The sequence below is a fragment of the Ranitomeya variabilis genome, chromosome 2 (genome assembly GCF_051348905.1).
Source record: "Ranitomeya variabilis isolate aRanVar5 chromosome 2, aRanVar5.hap1, whole genome shotgun sequence".
Lineage (NCBI taxonomy): Eukaryota > Metazoa > Chordata > Amphibia > Anura > Dendrobatidae > Ranitomeya > Ranitomeya variabilis.
This window is the reverse complement of record NC_135233.1, coordinates 617,275,106-617,295,395: the sequence shown is the minus strand read 5'-3', so window position 1 is coordinate 617,295,395 and position 20,290 is coordinate 617,275,106. Positions and strand designations below refer to the sequence as shown.

The following is a 20,290-nucleotide window of genomic DNA, read 5'->3' as shown; positions in this document are numbered from 1 at the left end:
TGTAACTTTTATTTTTTGCATTTTTTCTTCCAAGGTTAGTTTGACACTGCAGATGACAATCCTGAATCTGAGGATTCCTAGATCTCTATTAGGACTCTTTCACATGACCTGATATTTCCGGTACTGGAAAAACCAGAAACGGAGATATCGGTGTACGTGTGTTTAAAGGGAACCTGTCACCCCCCCCCCCCCGAGGCATTTTTAACTAAAAGAGCCACCTTGTGCGGCAGTAATGCTGCATTCTGACAAGGTGGCTCTTTTAGTTCTGGGTGCTGTAACTGCCGAAATAATCCGTTTTGTTATTTGTCCTAAATACCTTTTCTTCAGTCAAGGAGGCAGGCCTTTCCTCCCTGCTGCAGACGCCACATAGCCATCACTCAAGTCTTCTTGGCGCCGGGCGCCGCCTCCTCAACGCTCTTTGAAATGAGCCGGCGCCTGCGCTCTTTTCTCCTGCCTTGGGCAGGCGCAGTGAGCGCTGCCCGTCTGTCCTCATATGCAGTCTAGCTGACTGCGCCTGTGCGGCCGCCCTGCCTGTGATTCCCAGCCCCGCAGTGTCTTATGATTTATTCACATTGCGGGGCTGGGAATCACAGGCAGGGCAGCCGCACAGGCGCAGTCAGCTAGACTGCATATGAGGACAGAGGACGGGCAGCGCTCACTGCGCCTGCCCAAGGCAGGAGAAAAGAGCGCAGGCGCCGGCTCATTTCAAAACAGCGGTGAGGAGGCGCCCGGCGCCAAGAGGATTTAAGTGATGGCTGTGTGGCGTCTGCTGCAGGGGGGAAAGGCCTGCCTCCTTGACTGAAGAAAAGGTATTTCAGACAAATTACAAAACTGATTATTTCGGCAGTTACAGCAACCAGAACTAAAAGAGCCACCTTGTCAGAATGCAGCATTACTGCTGCACAAGGTGGCTCTTTTAGTTAAAAACGCCTGGGGGGGTGACAGGTTCCCTTTAATATGTGTGCCACATCAGTATCACACGTACCGGTGCCTGGAAATCAACAGTACTGTTTGCGCTTTTTCCCGGCGCTGGGTGCTGAAGGCCACTCTCGTTACTGTGCCCTGCTTGCACTCTCAATCAGCGCTAGCAGGGGACTATGTTGAGAGATTTATTCAGCTGATAACAGCGAGAGCAGGCATTGGATTAGGGAGGTATTTATCAGCCGACGCCTGAGCTATAAAATAAAAAAAAATTACGTGGGGTTCCCCTTTATTTTTGTTAACCAACCAGGCAAAACTGACAGCTGTGGGCTGGTTGCAAGGCTAGTTATCAAAAATAGAGGGGTCCCCATGTCCTATTTTTTTAATAATTTAAATAATTTTAAAAAAGTGTGGGGTCCCACCCATTTTTGACAACTAGCCAAGCTAAAGCAGGCCGCTGGGGGCTGGTATTCCAAGGCTGGTAAGAGGCCATAGATATTACCCCCCAGCCTAAAAATAGCAGCATAGCTGCCTAAAAATGGCGCATCTATCCATTACTAATTCTATAGTTGTATTAAATAAATAAAAATAAATACAGACAAAACACACATCACTTTTCATTTAAAAATAACAAACAGTTATACTCACCTAACAACTAATTCCACTGAAGCCCTCATTCTCCTGAAAAAAAACCAAAACATATCCCTCACCTGTATGACGCTCTGTCTCACGCTGTAATCCATGTCTGGGAATAAATCGTTTTCAACCTGGACGGTGCCAAGATGCGACCATCCTGGCTGAGAACCTCTGAGGAATGAGCTGCTGCGAGCGCATCGACAGTAAGCAATTGTGACCTCAATGAGGTTACCGTAGGTCGCTGAGGCTCCGTTCCCAGCTTGGATGAACTGAGGTGACCTCAGCACCATGAGAAAAAGTCATTGAGTTCAGCTCGGCTGGGAACACAGCCTCAATGATCCGCAGTAACCTCGATGAGGTCATCGGTGGTCACGGATGCGGTGCTCGCAGCAGCTCATTTCTCAGTGGTTCTCAGCCTGGACGGTTGCATCTTGGCACAATCCAGGTTGAAAACAGTTTATCCCCAGATATGGATTACAGCATGGGAGAGAAAAACAGACAGGTGAGTGCTATTGTTGCTTTTTATTTAAATAATTTAAAAATACAGCGTGGGGACCCATCTATTTTTGATAACCAACCTTGCTAAAGCTGATAGCTGATGGTTGCAGGCAAAATCTGTCTGTTTTGTCTGACTGGTTATCAGAAATACAGGGAAACCCAAATCATTTAAAAAAAAACCCCCACAATCTATTTCATTATAGTGCAGGCGGCGGCTGATGAATACTCCCACTCCCATCAGCTGCCGCCTGATCTCACTGTCATCAGCTGAATACAATGCTCAACATTTTCCCCTGCTAGCGCTGATCGCAGTGCAAGCAGGGGAAAGGGATGTGAGCGGTGTTCAGCACCGGGGAACAGCGAGAACAGTACCGCTGATTCCCAGGCACTGGTACGTGTCACATTGCTGACACACAGATGTCATTAGTGTGCACATTTGTGGGACGTTTTGTGGCCCGTGCTGCTGTTAACAAATCGGACATGTCAGTGTGTTTTGCACATGAATACACGGTTCGGGGAAACACACTGGCATGTGCACAGACCCCATTCACTTTAATGGGTCTACGTGTGTAAATGTCTCCGGTACGTGTGAAAACTGTCACCACACAGTGGTGGCAGACTGACCTGTGAAAAAGGCCTACAGCTCTAAGACCCACGATTGTGCTGGGACTTGCATCCCTAATATGGGTGCCTAAAAATGTCCATAATACGTTAGTCTAAGGCTATGTGCACACGTCAGGATTTCTGGCAGAAATTTTCCTGACAAAAACCGGACATTTCTGCCAGAAATCCGCATGCGTTTTTGACGCGTTTTTTGTGCGTTTTTTCCCAATGCATAGAATAGCGGGAAAAACGCAAAAAAAATGCAAAATTAATGAACATGCTGCTTTTTTTACCGCGATGCGTTTTTTTCGCGGAAAAAACGCACCATGTGCGCAAAACATGCAGAATGCATTCTAAATGATAGGATGCATAATGTATGCGTGTTTAATGAGTTTTTATAGCGTTTTTATCGCGAAAAAGCGCAAAAAAACCTGAACGTGTGCACATACCCTAAAATTGGCCTTTTTTTTCCTCATCCATGTGCCGTTTGTTTTTTTTTAAAGCTGACAAAACACTGACACAGAGTTTAATTAAATCATTCCAACATCAGTTAACAAAAATGAATCCGTTTTTTCCATTAAACGCATTACCTATTATCAGTCTTTTTGCAGATCAGACTCGGCTATTAAAGTCTATAGGGATCCCTAAAAAGTTTAAGCCATTAGTATTACGGCACTTCTGATTTTAACGAATCCATTTCAAAGTGTCAATGAAAAATCTTCAGACAATTTACCTCCAGTGTTTAAAACTTGCACTAAAATTATACTTTATTTTTAATAACTGTAATCTTGCTGCCTGGACTATGTGCTTGTGAATTGCTGCAGAGAAAACTTATGTTTGTAATGGATGACTGGACTGAGGCAGATCCCCTGCGGCTTCTCACTGTTCTGCTCCCCATGACGGACTGTAAAGAGGGAGACCTGTCAGTCATGGGCAGTGGGGCAGGTAGAAGCTGCCGGGAATCTGACTTAGACTTCTGAGGCGCTTAGTCCACAATCTGCAACATTTTAAGAAAAAAATTCATTTGAGAAGCAGTGTATCAGAGCAGAACATACAGGGTGCAATAAAGCACCCAGGCTCTGATTTGTGCCACCCGTGAGTCATGCAGTGTGAATTAGCCGATGGAAAACGACAAATAGAGATGGAAGACTATTAAAAAGGAAAAAAGTGATCTGATGTTTTATTTTTCCACTTATCAGCTGAATCTAGACATGTATGGGATAATCATCTGAGCAGTTGTCCCCTTACATAAATAAAACAAAGTAAAACGCTATACCATGCAAACATTAAATATATGAAATTGGAATTGCATTATTGTATTATTACTCTTTGAAGAAAACTGAGAAACTTCGCTCATAAATTGATCAATTCATGTATACAAGGCGATCGATCATACAGAAGTTTGCCAATTTATGCTCCAAGTATCTTTGTTTACAAAACAGAGAACGGGTGTGAACGGGTGCATACTAAAAGTAGCCATCTCCTTACATAAGTATCTTTGTTTTTCCTATTTTCTAAAGCAGTAATGCAAATCCAATTTCATATATTTCATGTTTGCACGCCATAGCGTTAGAGTGCTCCTTTGTTAGTTCTCTGTGGAGATAGCTACTTTTAGCATGCACCTGTTCACACCTATTCTCTGTTGTGTAAACAATCTTTGATATTTGTCCCCTTACATAAGCACATTTAATTTTTTAATGTCTCAGATCTGCTAGCTTCGTCTGTCATGGGGTACATCGGATCGTCCACATGAACAATCCCACGACGACTGATCAGCCGTATTCGGGCCAATCCTAAACTTCTGTGTGGCCAGCTGTAATGTTTACCGTCTATTCAGATCCCATCTGTCTGATCCCCAGTGATCACTAAGGTTTTCCCCTCTGAGGAGGATAACTTACACTTGGGATATGGCTTAAGTGAGTGATCGGTTGTGGATCCCTATGATATGGTCCTATAACACCAGTCATTCGGATGTGTTTGGGGACAAACGGCCACTCCGAATATCATAACCCACCTGTTCCCAAGAGGCGAGGCTGCACTTACAACAGATCATACGGATATGCCATAACTTAGTGGAATAGGAATAGCCCTTCATTAAATTGACTTAAATAGACATTACTGCATAGAACCACTGGGGGGCAGTAGAATTGCATTCAATTTTGTTTTATATAGCTTAAAAAAAAACAAAAAACACATAGATACACAGCCAACTGGGGATACCGCCCTTACACAAACACATAGGGCTGGACATAATGTCGCTCTCCACAACCAGTGGTTAGAAGATCTACTATTGCTATGTGATGATCAAGATTTAGAGGATCCGTACAATTCCCTTTGATGAAATGGTGGCAACAAAACCCCTTTAAAGGGTTATATCCCAAAAATCAAGTTATTCCCTATTCATCCCCCTTATCCATGGGCTAGAGACTAACTTGTTGATCACCGTCTGTCCAACCATTTGCAATTCTGAAATAGGGGCCCTTAAACCTGAGCATTTGGAAGGAGGGCTCGGCAACCTTTTTATCCTCAATGGTCTCACAAGTGCCAGTACTAGGCCTCTGCTCCATTGGAATCAGTTGCTGGAGCGGGGGAGGGTGAGCATGATCTGCATTTGCTCATTTTTACTAGTATCTGATCATTTTGGATCCACTTTTGTAAAAGGTGTCTCCTCCTGTGGTCTTCATGTTGGCCAATAGGGGGCAGCGTTCTATCAGTAGAACCAGCAGATTCCAGGAGTAGCATCCTCGAACCTGGGTACCATAAGCACAATATTTCTTTAGACGGACGTTTTAAGGGTTTTTCATCATTTTATTAATTCTATGCTCTTTTTTTGGGGGGTCTGTCTGTCCAGTCTCTGTCATTCCCCTTTAAAGCAATGCAGGGATCTCCGTGAATATTGCAGTAAAATGTCAATGATCAGAGTGGGGTCGCTGTGTTATTGAGCTGGCTGATTGCCCTGTGATGACCGCGTGATATGCCGATTACAGCCTGGTGCGGACATCCTACGCTGCACACTCCCCCATCTCCCAGCACATTCCTATATTGACGTCCTGATAATACTACAATTATGTTCTATTAGCGCGGTTCGGCATTGTAGTAATAATCACAGTATAATTGTATCTATTATTGCTGATTACACTATGGGGTGGAGGGGCTGCGGGGGGGAGCAGCGTGATATTCCTCGCTATATTCATTGTTAAGAGGCGCTTTTGTCTTTAGATGAATCTGATTATCGGCTTGTGAGCGCCCTTCTGTGATGTTTATTAAATCAAGAGCGTCACGGAAAAATCGGATCCTTCCCTCATCAGAATTGTTTCTTGGCCTTCACCTTGCTTTGTATACTCGCATGTCTATTGATTCTGTGCCAGAAAAGCAACACTAGAAACTTTATTTATTCATTCACTGCTCCATTATTCAAAAAGCGTGATGCAAGAGAATAAAGTAAAGGGCACAAGTTTGATAGACGCTGTTCTGTACAATATATTTCCCACAAAACACTGTGTGCTGTTCTTCAATTAAGACTAGAGGAAGTTTACAGGATCAATCACTAAACCCACACCCACTGGTGCAACTTTTTTTTTTTTTTTGAAAAGTGGATTGGGTATCACCATAAAACCAAAGAAAACCTACATGTATAACACCTTTCCCCAAACACCCTCATTCCACTATGTTCACCAAGGGCTGTTTTCTCCCAAGAAGAGCACCACACCTGCCTATGGGTTGCATCTAGTATTACAGCTCAGATGTAGTGAAGAAGGTGGAGCAGCAATACTATAGAAACCTGGTAAACAGACGTGGTGCCGATTTTGGGAAAAAAAGCAGTTGAGTTCAAAGATGAAGGTAACTGTACATTTATACATCCCATCCATTATACTACACGACTATCCAATTATTATAATCTAACAATTTTCAAAAAAACAAGTGCTGTAATAGTGAAGGCGTTCCTTAATGCCCCATAACATATGTACAAGAATATAACTACTATACTACTGCTGCTATGTACAAGAATATAACTACTATAATACTGCTCCCTATGTACAAGACTATAACTACTATAATACTGCTCCTATGTACAAGAATATAACTACTATAATACTGCTCTAATGTACAAGAATATAGCTACTATAATACTGCTCTTATGTACAAGAATATAACTACTATAATACTGCTCCTGTGTACAAGAATATAACCACTATAATACTGTCCCCTATGTACAAGAATATAGCTACTATAATACTGATCCTATGTACAAGAATATAACTACTATAATACTGCTCCTATGTACAAGAATATAACTACTATAATACTGCCCCCTATGTACAAGAATATAACTACTATAATACTGCCCCCTATGTACAAGAATATAACTACTATAATACTGCACCTATGTACAAGAATATAACTACTATAATACTGCTCCTATGCATACCTCCCAACTTTTGAAGATGGGAAGGAGGGACAAAGTTTGCGGCGCGCAAAGCGCGTTGCGGCAAAATTTAGGCCACGCCTCTGACCACACCCATTCATAATTAGTCACACCCATATCCACGTCCCAACCACACCCATTTAGCACTGCTGATCACACTGTTTCATATACAATAGTTATAAACAAAAATATGGCCACACAGTGCTCCATACTGTATAATGACCACACATGATGCCCCATACTGTATAATGGCCACACATGACGCTCCATACTGTATAATGGCCACACATGATGCTCCATACTGTATAATGGCCGCACATGATACTCCATACTGTATAATGACCGCACATGATGCTCCATACTGTATAATGACCGCATGCATACTGTATAATGGCCGCACATGATGCTCCATACTGTATAATGAACGCACATGATGCTCCATATTGTATAATGAACGCACATGATGCTCCATACTGTATAATGACCGCACATGATGCTTCATACTGTATAATGACCGCACATGATGCTCCATATTGTATAATGACCGCACATGATGCTCCATACTGTATACTGGCTGCACATGATGCTCCATATTGTATAATGACCGCACATGATGCTCCATACTGTATAATGACCCCACATGATGCTCCATACGGTATAATGACCGCATGCATACTGTATAATGGCCGCACATGATGCTCCATACTGTATAATGAACGCACATGATGCTCCATACTGTATAATGACCGCACATGATGCTCCATATTGTATAATGACCGCACATGATGCTCCATACTGTATGCTGGCTGCACATGATGCTTCATACTGTATAATGACCGCACATGATGCTGCATACTGTATAATGACCGCACATGATGCTCCATACTGTATAATGAACGCACATGATGCTCCATACTGTATAATGACCGCACATGATGCTCCATATTGTATAATGACCGCACATGATGCTCCATACTGTATGCTGGCTGCACATGATGCTTCATACTGTATAATGACCGCACATGATGCTCCATACTGTATAATGGCCACAGTTCTCCATACTGTATAATGACATACAGGCATGCAGCTCACACACACGCTCACACACACGCAGCACACACACCGCTCACACACGCACGCAGCTCACACACATGCAGCATCACACACACAGTATCACACATACACACGCAGCATCACAAACGCAGCTCACAAACACATGCAGCTTTGACACAAATGCATCACACACGCAGCCATCACATACACACGCAGTCATCACACACACACACAGTCATCACACACGCAGCCATCACACACACACACGCAGCCATCACACACACACACGCAGCCATCACACACACACACGCAGCCATCACACACACACACGCAGCCATCATACACACGCAGCCATCACACACACACCCAGCCATCACACACACACCCAGCCATCACACACACACACCCAGCCATCACACACACCAGATACCTCATACACACATGACACACACACAAATGCAGCATCACACACACACAATGACACACACATGCAGCATCAGACACACACACATCACACACACACACATCACACACACACACATCACACACAATCTCCTCTGTGTTGCAGGGGCAGCTGATCTGTCCATGTGCAGCTCTTCAGTTTCTCCGGCTGCTCACAGCTCTGCACTGTCCCGGCACCTCCCCCGTCTCTCCTTCTCTGCCGGGATAGCAGCTAAGAGCAGGAGAAGCCGGAGCTCCGTGCACACACAATAGGTAGTGAGTCGCTGACCTCTCATCTTGATTGCTGCTGGCTCTCTGCCTCAGCGTGGCAGCGCAGCGCCGCACAGGGGGCGGGGGAGGGGGGGCGGGATCGGTCGGGAGGAGACCCAGCATGTATAAGAAAAAAAAAACAGCCACAAACCTAAGCTACTCAGGTGCCGCCCCCTGCATTGTCCCCGCCCTAGGCACGTAGTGCGGGACATTAGTATCCCGCCGGGATCCCGGGCTGACTGTCAAAATCAGGACAGTCCCGCGGGATCCGGGACGGTTGGGAGGTATGCCTATGTACAAGAATATAACTACTATAATACTGCTCCTATGTACAAGAATATAACTACTATAATACTGCCTCTATGTACAAGAATATAACTACTATAATACTGCTCTTATGTACAAGAATATAACTACTATAATACTGCCCCTATGTACAAGAATATAACTACTATAATACTGCCCCCTATGTACAAGAATATAACTGCTATAATACTGCCCCTGTGTACAGGAATATAACTACTATAATACTGCTCCTATGTACAAGAATATAACTACTATAATACTGCTCCCTATATACAAGAATATAACTACTATAATACTGCTCCCTATATACCAGAATTTAATTACTATAATACTACCCCCTATGTACAAGAATATATCTACTATAATACTGCCCCTATGTACAAGAATATAACTACTATAATACTGCTCCTATGTACAAGAATATTCTGTTAATTTGGGGTTATATTTTCCATCACTCGAGGGTGTATACACCCTCCACTGTGCTCTATTTGCCAGTATTTGAGATAACTGTGATCCTGGCTGTTTAAACCCTTAAAAACATGACAATCAATAGTGACTACATACAGCATCCAAGTGGTATGTAAGCATGGTTGCTGTAAAGAAAAATGCCCATTTCAATTCTCATATTGCGTTCCTCCACAAAAAATAAATACATCGATCATAGTCAACATGCCAGGAGTCCTATAATAATTCCCCCCCCCCCCGAAAAAAAACAAACAACAAAAAACTAAAAAAAAAAAAAAAAAACAACCATTGACGATGTAAATGTTTTTAGCTTTTTTAATACGTTGACACAAAGACATGTCGTTCACACCACAGGCTGCACTCACTAAAAACGAACTACCTCAATGCTGCTGCTTATAAACCTGTTCTGCATAGACATTAATGACTCTTGTTCTCCTGGGTCTGTGTGTGCTGTGTATAGGAGACATCATAGCAGCCAGTCTTTATCCACTAGCTCAGAGATGATTGGTCTTGCCTGTAAGGACATGTACAAAACAATCAGGTAAAAAAAAATAGAAATTGGGAGTAATTGACACACAAAGTGTGATTAGTATTTTGTGTACAAACTGTAGTGTTCCTATTATATTTTTACCTGTTTGTAGCTTCATGCAGAAGTGATCACAGGAACGTCCCGGCTTAACTGTTTAGACATCTGAGTATTTGTTACAAAGAGAAAAAAAAAATCTTTCTAGTCCAGTTTGCTACAATGGCCTCCATCCATTCTGATACATTTTATCTACAGGATATTGGTTGAGACTGGATACAATTGTAGCAAAACATCAGCTCCACAAGATGCGCGGAGTCAGATGGTAAAGTGACTGCCAAATCACCTGAACTACCGGAAATCCCTCAGAGCTCAAGGAGGGTAGTGACTGAGATCTGACTTGTTTCTCACGATCATCACATATTATACAATGCACAGATGTAATTATGATATTAGAGCGAGATGTGATGACGCTGCGCTATAACCTGCCGGAGCCATCGCATCAATCACCGCTGCTGGAATAAACTCCCCTCCCCGGATACCTGGAGAGGAGTCACAGCCGAGCACAGGAAGCAAAAAAGTAAAAATAAATGGTTTTGAAATGAGACTCCTGAAAATTCGAGCATCAGAAGATCAAATATTCAACCTAAAACAACGAGCAGAAATAGAAATGCAAAAAAAGAAAAGTAAACAAACAAAATTTGCAGCTTCTTATTCCACAGATCTGACTATCTTACTATCATAACACACACACCATGGACAAATTTACTGAGATAATGACTTTTGGGTTTTCTTTGGCTGTAAGCCATAATCATCAACATTAACAGAAATAAACACGTGAAATAGATCACTCTGTCAGTAATGACTCTATAGAATATATGAGCTTCACTTTTTTTGCATTGAAGAACTGAATTAAATTACGGTAACTTCTTGATGATATTCTAATTTTGTGAGAAGCACCTGTATTAGCCATAATTACCTGCAGTTATTGTCTCAGAAAGTCTATTCTGTACTTTATTACTATCTTTGGCGTGGGGAATCTTGATCCGCCCTGAGCGCAGAGGAGAAATATTATTACCTGACACTTCCTTCTTACGTGAAACTTTTAGAATAAATCCAGGAGATTGCAGCAGCACTTGAGTGAGCTCTGGAGCATTGTGTGGGCCTGGGTACCGTGGATATGAGGGTCTTCCCTGCTGCCTCCGGCTCTTGTACCTGGGCTCAGGCTGTGGACGGCACGTACCAGAATTGCTCCGATTACCGCTCATGGAAACGTTACAATATCTAACGATACAAAGAAAATGTTGTGTATGGAGAGAAAGAACACAACGTTCAGTACTTCTACTAATCAGCACTACAGGGCTCTGCAGAGGATAAAAAGGGTCCTGGGGCCCAGAAATAGAGGTCATATATAACTAGACGCCTATAGACAGGCTATTAATCTGCTAATAACAGTTAGAGCTGTAACAATGTAAACTACTATTACCTGATGTCACCCAGCAAGAAACAGAGAAAAATAGGAACTAAAGAATTGTAACACTGTAAGGCTGTGTGCACACGTAGCATATTTTTTGCGTTTTTTTCGCGGTTTTTCGCTATAAAAACGCTATAAAATCGCGAAAAAAACGCTAACATTAAGCATCCTATGTAATAGAATGCATTCCGCATTTTTTGTGCACATGCTGCATTTTTTTCCTGAGCGGAATCGCATTCCAGAAAAAAACGCAGCATGTTCATTAAAATTGCGGAATCGCGGCGATTCTGCACCCATAGGAGTGCATTGATCTGCTTACTTCCCGCACGGGGCTGTGCACACCATGCGGGAAGTAAGCAGATCATGTGCGGTTGGTACCCAGGGTGGAGGAGAGGAGACTCTCCTCCACGGACTGGGCACCATATAATTGGTAAAAAATAAAAGAATTAAAATAAAAAATAGCGATATACTCACCCTCGATGTCCCCCGCAGTCTTCCGGCCTCTCCGCTGCACGCTGCCGCTTCGGTTCCTATAGCTGCTGGGCGGTGAAGGACCTGTGATGACGTCAGTGTCTTGTGATTGGTCGCGAGACCGCATGTGACCGCTCACGCGACCAATGACGTCATCTCAGGCCCTTCACCGCACAACAGCTATAGGAACAGACGCCGCTGAGGTCTGCAGGTGAGTATAACCATTTTTTTTATTATTTTTAAACATTCTATCTTTTACTATAGATGCTGCATAGGCAGCATCTATAGTAAAAAGTTGGTCACACTTGTCAAACACTATGTTTGACAAGTGTGACCAACCTGTCAGTCAGTTTTCCAAGCGATGCTTGGAAAACTCTAGCATTCTGCAAGCTAATTATGCTTGCAAAACGCTAGTTTTCTGCGGGTATATGCATGCAAATTCTGCATGCGATATACCCACGGCAGGAGGCGCAGAATTGCCACGGATATTTCCGCTGCAATTCTGCAACGTGTGAACTTAGCCTAACAGAAGATGACGTCCGAACAGGAGCCCTTCCATCACCTTTTAAAGCTCCCCCAAGTGGTGGCTGCAGACAGAATCTTATCATGTATCTCTGTATATAGGGAGCTCCCCCTAGTGGTGGCTGCAGACAGAATCTTATCATGTATCTCTGTATACAGGGAGCTCCCCCTAGTGGTGGCTGCAGACAGAATCTTATCATGTATCTCTGTATACAGGGAGCACCCCCTAGTGGTGGCTGCAGACAGAATCTTATCATGTATCTCTGTATACAGGGAGCGCCCCCTAGTGGTGGCTGCAGACAGGATCTTATCATGTATCTCTGTATACAGGGAGCTCCCCCAAGTGGTGGCTGCAGACAGAATCATCTATATATATAATTGTCTAAGGGTTTTTCTGTCTGTCTGTCTGTCTGTCCTGGAAATCCCGCGTCACTGATTGGTCGAGGCCGCCAGGCCTCGACCAATCAGCGACGGGCACAGCATGGCGACGATGATGTCATAATGGAAATCCCGCGTCTCATAAAGGTTGCCTCGACCAATCAGCGACGGGCACAGTCTGCCACGAATTCTGGAATCATCATTGTCCATATACTACGAGGACATGCATATTCTAGAATACCCGATGCGTTAGAATCGGGCCACAATCTAGTATCACATATCTCTGTATACAGGGCGCTCCCCCTAGTGGTGGCTGCAGAAAGGATCTTATCATGCATCTCTGTATACAGGGAGCTCCCCCTAGTGGTGGCTGCACAGGATCTTATCATGCATCTCTGTATACAGGGAGCTCCCCCTAGTGGTGGCTGCAGGCAGGATCTTATCATATATCTCTGTATACAGGGCGCTCCCCCTAGTGGTGGCTGCAGACAGGATCTTATCATGTATCTCTGTATACAGAGAGCTCCCCCTAGTGGTGACTGCAGACAGTATCTTATCCTGTATCTTTGTATACAGGGAGCTCCCCCTAGTGGTGACTGCAGACAGTATCTTATCCTGTATCTCTGTATACAGGGAGCTCTGTTGTGAAATTGGATTTTGGGCTCCCCCGGTGGCCACTGGTGGAATTGAACTGGTGTGCATCATCCTCTCTGTTCACCTGTTTCCATCAGGATGTGGGAGTCGCTATTTAGCCTTGCTCCTCTGTCACTTCCATGCCGGTCAACATTGTAATCAGAAGCCTTTCTGTGCATGTTCCTGCTGCTAGACAACTCCCAGCTAAGTTGGACTTTAGTCCTTGTTTGTTTTTGCATTTTGTTCCAGTTCACAGCTGTAGTTTCGTTTCTGTGTCTGGAAAGCTCTTGTGATCTGAAATTGCCACTCTGATGTTATGAGTTAATACTAGAGTCTTAAAGTAATTTCAGGATGGTGTTTTGATAGGGTTTTCAGCTGACCATGAAAGTGCCCTTTCTGTCTTCCTGCTATCTAGTAAGCGGACCTCAATTTTGCTAAACCTATTTTCATACTACGTTTGTCATTTCATCTAAAATCACCGCCAATATTTGTGGGGGCCTCTGTCTGCCTTTCGGGGAAATTTCTCTAGAGGTGAGCCAGGACTATATTTTCCTCTGCCAGGATTAGTTAGTCCTCCGGCCGGCGCTGGGCGTCTAGGGATAAACCGCAGGCTACGCTACCCGGCTACTGTTAGTTGTGCGGCAGGTTTAGTTCATGGTCAGTTTAGTTTCCATCCTTCCAAGAGCTAGTTCTTATGTTTGCTGGGCTATGTTCTCTTGCCATTGAGAACCATAACAGTTTGACCGGCCCTAAAGGGTTAAATTAATTGACAGAGAAAGGAGAGAAAAGAGAAGTCTGCTGAAGATTTTTTTTTTTTTTTCCTTCAGTTCTGAGTGTGCTTGTAATTGAATCTCTTGCAAGTCTGCCTATATTGCAGCCTTTCTCTCTCTCTCTCTCCTTCTAATCCTGGAATGGCTCTGTGTTCACCTGTTTAAAATGGATATTCAGAGTTTAGCTGCAGGTTTGAATAATCTCACCACGAAAGTTCAAAATTTACAAGATTTTGTTGTTCATGTTCCTATATCTGAACCTAGAATTCCTTTGCCTGAATTTTTCTCGGGGAATAGATCTTGCTTTCAAAATTTCAAAAATAATTGCAAGTTGTTTTTGTCCCTGAAATCTCGCTCTGCTGGAGATCCTGCTCAGCAGGTCAGGATTGTGATTTCCTTGCTCCGGGGCGACCCTCAGGATTGGGCTTTTGCATTGGCTCCAGGGGATCCTGCGTTGCTCAATGTGGATGCGTTTTTTCTGGCCTTGGGGTTGCTTTATGAGGAACCTCAGTTAGAGCTTCAGGCGGAAAAGGCCTTGATGTCCCTATCTCAGGGGCAAGACGAAGCTGAAATATACTGCCAGAAATTCCGTAAATGGGCTGTGCTTACTCAGTGGAATGAGTGCGCCCTGGCGGCGAATTTCAGAGAGGGTCTCTCTGATGCCATTAAGGATGTTATGGTGGGGTTCCCTGTGCCTGCGGGTCTGAATGAGTCCATGACAATGGCTATCCAGATCGATAGGCGTCTGCGGGAGCGCAAACCTGTGCACCATTTGGCGGTGTCTACTGAGAAGACGCCAGAGAATATGCAATGTGATAGAATTCTGTCCAGAAGTGAACGGCAGAATTTTAGACGAAAAAATGGGTTGTGCTTCTATTGCGGTGATTCAACTCATGTTATATCAGCATGCTCTAAGCGTACTAAGAAGCTTGATAAGTCTGTTTCAATTGGCACTTTACAGTCTAAATTTATTCTATCTGTGACCCTGATTTGTTCTTTATCATCTATTACCGCGGATGCCTATGTCGACTCTGGCGCCGCTTTGAGTCTTATGGATTGGTCCTTTGCCAAACGCTGTGGGTATGATTTGGAGCCTCTTGAAACTCCTATACCCCTGAAGGGGATTGACTCCACCCCATTGGCTAGCAATAAACCACAATACTGGACACAAGTAACTATGCGGATTAATCCGGATCACCAGGAGATTATTCGCTTTCTTGTGCTGTATAACCTACATGATGTGTTGGTGCTTGGATTGCCATGGCTGCAATCTCATAACCCAGTCCTTGACTGGAAAGCTATGTCTGTGTTAAGCTGGGGATGTAAGGGGACGCATGGGGACGTACCTGTGGTTTCCATTTCATCATCTATTCCCTCTGAGATTCCTGAATTCTTGACTGAATATCGTGACGTTTTTGAAGAACCTAAGCTTGGTTCATTACCTCCGCACCGGGAGTGCGATTGTGCCATAGATTTGATTCCGGGTAGTAAATACCCTAAGGGTCGTTTATTTAATCTGTCTGTGCCTGAACATGCTGCTATGCGAGAATATATAAAGGAGTCCTTGGAAAAGGGACATATTCGTCCTTCGTCATCTCCCTTAGGAGCCGGTTTTTTCTTTGTGGCTAAGAAAGATGGCTCTTTGAGGCCGTGCATTGATTATCGGCTTTTGAATAAAATCACGGTTAAATATCAATATCCGTTGCCACTGCTGACTGATTTGTTTGCTCGCATAAAGGGGGCCAAGTGGTTCTCTAAGATAGATCTCCGTGGGGCGTATACTTTGGTGCGAATTAAGCAGGGGGATGAGTGGAAAACCGCATTTAATACGCCCGAGGGCCACTTTGAGTATTTGGTGATGCCTTTTGGTCTTTCAAATGCCCCTTCAGTCTTTCAGTCCTTTATGCATGACATTTTCCGTGATTATTTGGATAAATTTATGATTGTGTATCTGGATGATATTTTGATTTTTTCGGATGACTGGGACTCTCATGTCCAGCAGGTCAGGAGGGTTTTTCAGGTTTTGCGGTCTAATTCCTTGTGTGTGAAGGGTTCTAAGTGCGTTTTTGGGGTTCAAAAGATTTCCTTTTTGGGATATATTTTTTCCCCCACTTCCATCGAGATGGATCCTGTCAAGGTTCAGGATATTTGTGATTGGACGCAACCCTCTTCTCTTAAGAGTCTTCAGAAATTTTTGGGCTTTGCTAACTTTTATCGTCGATTTATTGCTGGTTTTTCTGATGTTGTTAAACCATTGACTGATTTGACTAAGAAGGGTGCTGATGTTGCTGATTGGTCCCCTGCTGCTGTGGAGGCCTTTCGGGAGCTTAAGCGCCGCTTTTCTTCCGCCCCTGTGTTGCGTCAGCCTGATGTTGCTCTTCCTTTTCAGGTTGAGGTCGACGCTTCTGAAATCGGAGCTGGAGCGGTTTTGTCGCAGAGAAGTTCCGATTGCTCCGTGATGAGACCTTGTGCTTTTTTTCTCGCGTAAATTTTCGCCCGCCGAGCGGAATTATGATGTTGGGAATCGGGAGCTTTTGGCCATGAAGTGGGCTTTTGAGGAGTGGCGTCATTGGCTTGAGGGGGCTAGACATCAGGTGGTGGTATTGACTGACCACAAAAATCTAATTTATCTTGAGTCCGCCAGACGCCTGAATCCTAGACAGGCGCGCTGGTCGTTGTTTTTCTCTCGGTTTAATTTTGTGGTGTCCTACCTGCCGGGTTCTAAGAATGTTAAGGCGGATGCCCTTTCTAGGAGTTTTGAGCCTGACTCCCCTGGTAATTCTGAACCTACAGGTATCCTTAAGGATGGAGTGATATTGTCTGCCGTTTCTCCAGACCTGCGGCGGGCCTTGCAGGAGTTTCAGGCGGATAGACCTGATCGTTGCCCACCTGGTAGACTGTTTGTTCCTGATGATTGGACCAGTAAAGTCATTTCTGAGGTTCATTCTTCTGCGTTGGCAGGTCATCCTGGAATCTTTGGTACCAGGGATTTGGTGGCAAGGTCCTTCTGGTGGCCTTCCCTGTCTCGAGATGTGCGAGGCTTCGTGCAGTCTTGTGACGTTTGTGCTCGGGCCAAGCCTTGTTGTTCTCGGGCTAGTGGATTGTTGTTGCCCTTGCCTATCCCGAAGAGACCCTGGACGCACATCTCGATGGATTTTATTTCGGATCTTCCTGTTTCTCAGAAGATGTCTGTCATCTGGGTGGTGTGTGATCGTTTCTCTAAGATGGTCCATTTGGTTCCCTTGCCTAAGTTGCCTTCTTCTTCCGAGTTGGTTCCTCTGTTTTTTCAAAATGTGGTCCGTTTGCATGGTATTCCGGAGAATATCGTTTCTGACAGAGGTACCCAATTCGTGTCTAGATTTTGGCGAGCATTCTGTGCTAGGATGGGCATAGATTTGTCTTTCTCGTCTGCTTTCCATCCTCAGACTAATGGCCAGACCGAGCGGACGAATCAGACCTTGGAGACATATTTGAGGTGTTTTGTGTCTGCAGATCAGGATGATTGGGTTGCTTTTTTGCCTTTAGCGGAGTTTGCCCTCAATAATCGGGCCAGCTCTGCCACCTTGGTGTCTCCCTTTTTCTGTAATTCGGGGTTTCATCCTCGATTTTCTTCTGGTCAGGTGGAATCTTCGGATTGTCCTGGAGTGGATGCTGTGGTGGAGAGGTTGCATCAGATTTGGGGGCAGGTAGTGGACAATTTGAAGTTGTCCCAGGAGAAGACTCAGCTTTTTGCCAACCGCCGGCGTCGGGTTGGTCCTCGGCTTTGTGTTGGGGACTTGGTGTGGTTGTCTTCTCGTTTTGTCCCTATGAGGGTTTCTTCTCCCAAGTTTAAGCCTCGGTTCATCGGCCCGTACAAGATATTGGAGATTCTTAACCCTGTGTCCTTCCGTTTGGACCTCCCTGCATCTTTTTCTATTCATAATGTTTTTCATCGGTCATTATTGCGCAGGTATGAGGTACCGGTTGTGCCTTCTGTTGAGCCTCCTGCTCCGGTGTTGGTTGAGGGCGAGTTGGAGTACGTTGTGGAAAAAATCTTGGACTCCCGTGTTTCCAGACGGAAACTCCAGTATCTGGTCAAATGGAAGGGATACGGTCAGGAGGATAATTCTTGGGTGACTGCCTCTGATGTTCATGCCTCCGATTTGGTCCGTGCCTTTCATAGGGCTCATCCTGATCGCCCTGGTGGTTCTGGTGAGGGTTCGGTGCCCCCTCCTTGAGGGGGGGGTACTGTTGTGAAATTGGATTTTGGGCTCCCCCGGTGGCCACTGGTGGAATTGAACTGGTGTGCATCATCCTCTCTGTTCACCTGTTTCCATCAGGATGTGGGAGTCGCTATTTAGCCTTGCTCCTCTGTCACTTCCATGCCGGTCAACATTGTAATCAGAAGCCTTTCTGTGCATGTTCCTGCTGCTAGACAACTCCCAGCTAAGTTGGACTTTAGTCCTTGTTTGTTTTTGCATTTTGTTCCAGTTCACAGCTGTAGTTTCGTTTCTGTGTCTGGAAAGCTCTTGTGATCTGAAATTGCCACTCTGATGTTATGAGTTAATACTAGAGTCTTAAAGTAATTTCAGAATGGTGTTTTGATAGGGTTTTCAGCTGACCATGAAAGTGCCCTTTCTGTCTTCCTGCTATCTAGTAAGCGGACCTCAATTTTGCTAAACCTATTTTCATACTACGTTTGTCATTTCATCTAAAATCACCGCCAATATTTGTGGGGGCCTCTGTCTGCCTTTCGGGGAAATTTCTCTAGAGGTGAGCCAGGACTATATTTTCCTCTGCCAGGATTAGTTAGTCCTCCGGCCGGCGCTGGGCGTCTAGGGATAAACCGCAGGCTACGCTACCCGGCTACTGTTAGTTGTGCGGCAGGTTTAGTTCATGGTCAGTTTAGTTTCCATCCTTCCAAGAGCTAGTTCTTATGTTTGCTGGGCTATGTTCTCTTGCCATTGAGAACCATAACAGAGCTCCCCCTAGTGGTGGCTGCAGACCGGACCTCATCATGTATCTCTATATACAGGGAGCTCCCCCTAGTGGTGACTGCAGACAGAATCTTATCATGTATCTCTGTATACAGGGAGCTCCCCCTAGTGGTGGTTTCACTATTACCATGTATCTCTGTACACAGGGAGCCCTCCCCTATATGTGACTGACTAATGTACAGCATTCTGAGATTAAGCATCACATTATTCTTCACAAAGCACAGTAAACGCATGTTTATTGTTAATATACTGTCATGTCGGATGCTGTTCACACTAGGGCGTCCGACAGACAGCGGTAATTCCACATACGTCCACTACATGCTCAGTGGCGTCAGCTAGATTTTATCCAGCTTGCTCGGGGTTAATCTAGCTGGTAATTTGGTTGGAGGCTGGGTCACGCCCACGGCCTTTAAATAATCATACTGGACTTTGGGCATCGCCGATTATAGCTTGTGCTTTGTGTCTAGTGATTCCGGTCTGGAGTGGTGGTCTTGCTGTAGGAATATCGTATCTGGTGGTGTATTATCCTTTGTCATATTCCTCCTTCCTATATTTGTATTTGTTTTGCCCTGTGCACATTATAGTGTATTCCTGTGTGTCTGCGGCGTGGTGTGTTTTTCAGTTTTCCTTGTCTGTGCTTTCTGTGGGGATTGGTGTGTGGTCTCTTCACTGGGCGGCGGGTGGTGGTTTCAGCTTAGGGCTGAAACAGGAGACAGGGTCAGGCCTGGCGGCCCAGACATGCACACCTTTAGTGTAACTTCTGGGAAAGGGACAGACAGGGTTTCCCTAGCCTGAGGGATATCGCAGGGGCCCGGGTAACCAGCCTTAGTCTACCCAGTACTCCTGTAACATTATAATCGGCCCAAATAGAAAAAAAGAAAAAAGAAAAAAAAAGGTGTTTTTTTTATGTCATGGATCCCATGA

The 20,290-nt window shown here is 44.6% G+C and overlaps 1 long non-coding RNA gene across 1 annotated transcript in view; it reads right to left on the bottom strand.

Annotated features, from left to right (window-relative positions):
* Positions 1-11,348: 11,348 nt before the first annotated feature.
* LOC143809775 (uncharacterized) overlaps positions 11,349-20,290 on the bottom strand; it is a 142,636-nt gene continuing 133,694 nt past the window's right edge. The window contains exon 4 of the long non-coding RNA XR_013222448.1: positions 11,349-11,426. This is a non-coding gene — a long non-coding RNA (uncharacterized LOC143809775). The remainder of the gene's footprint in view (positions 11,427-20,290) is intronic.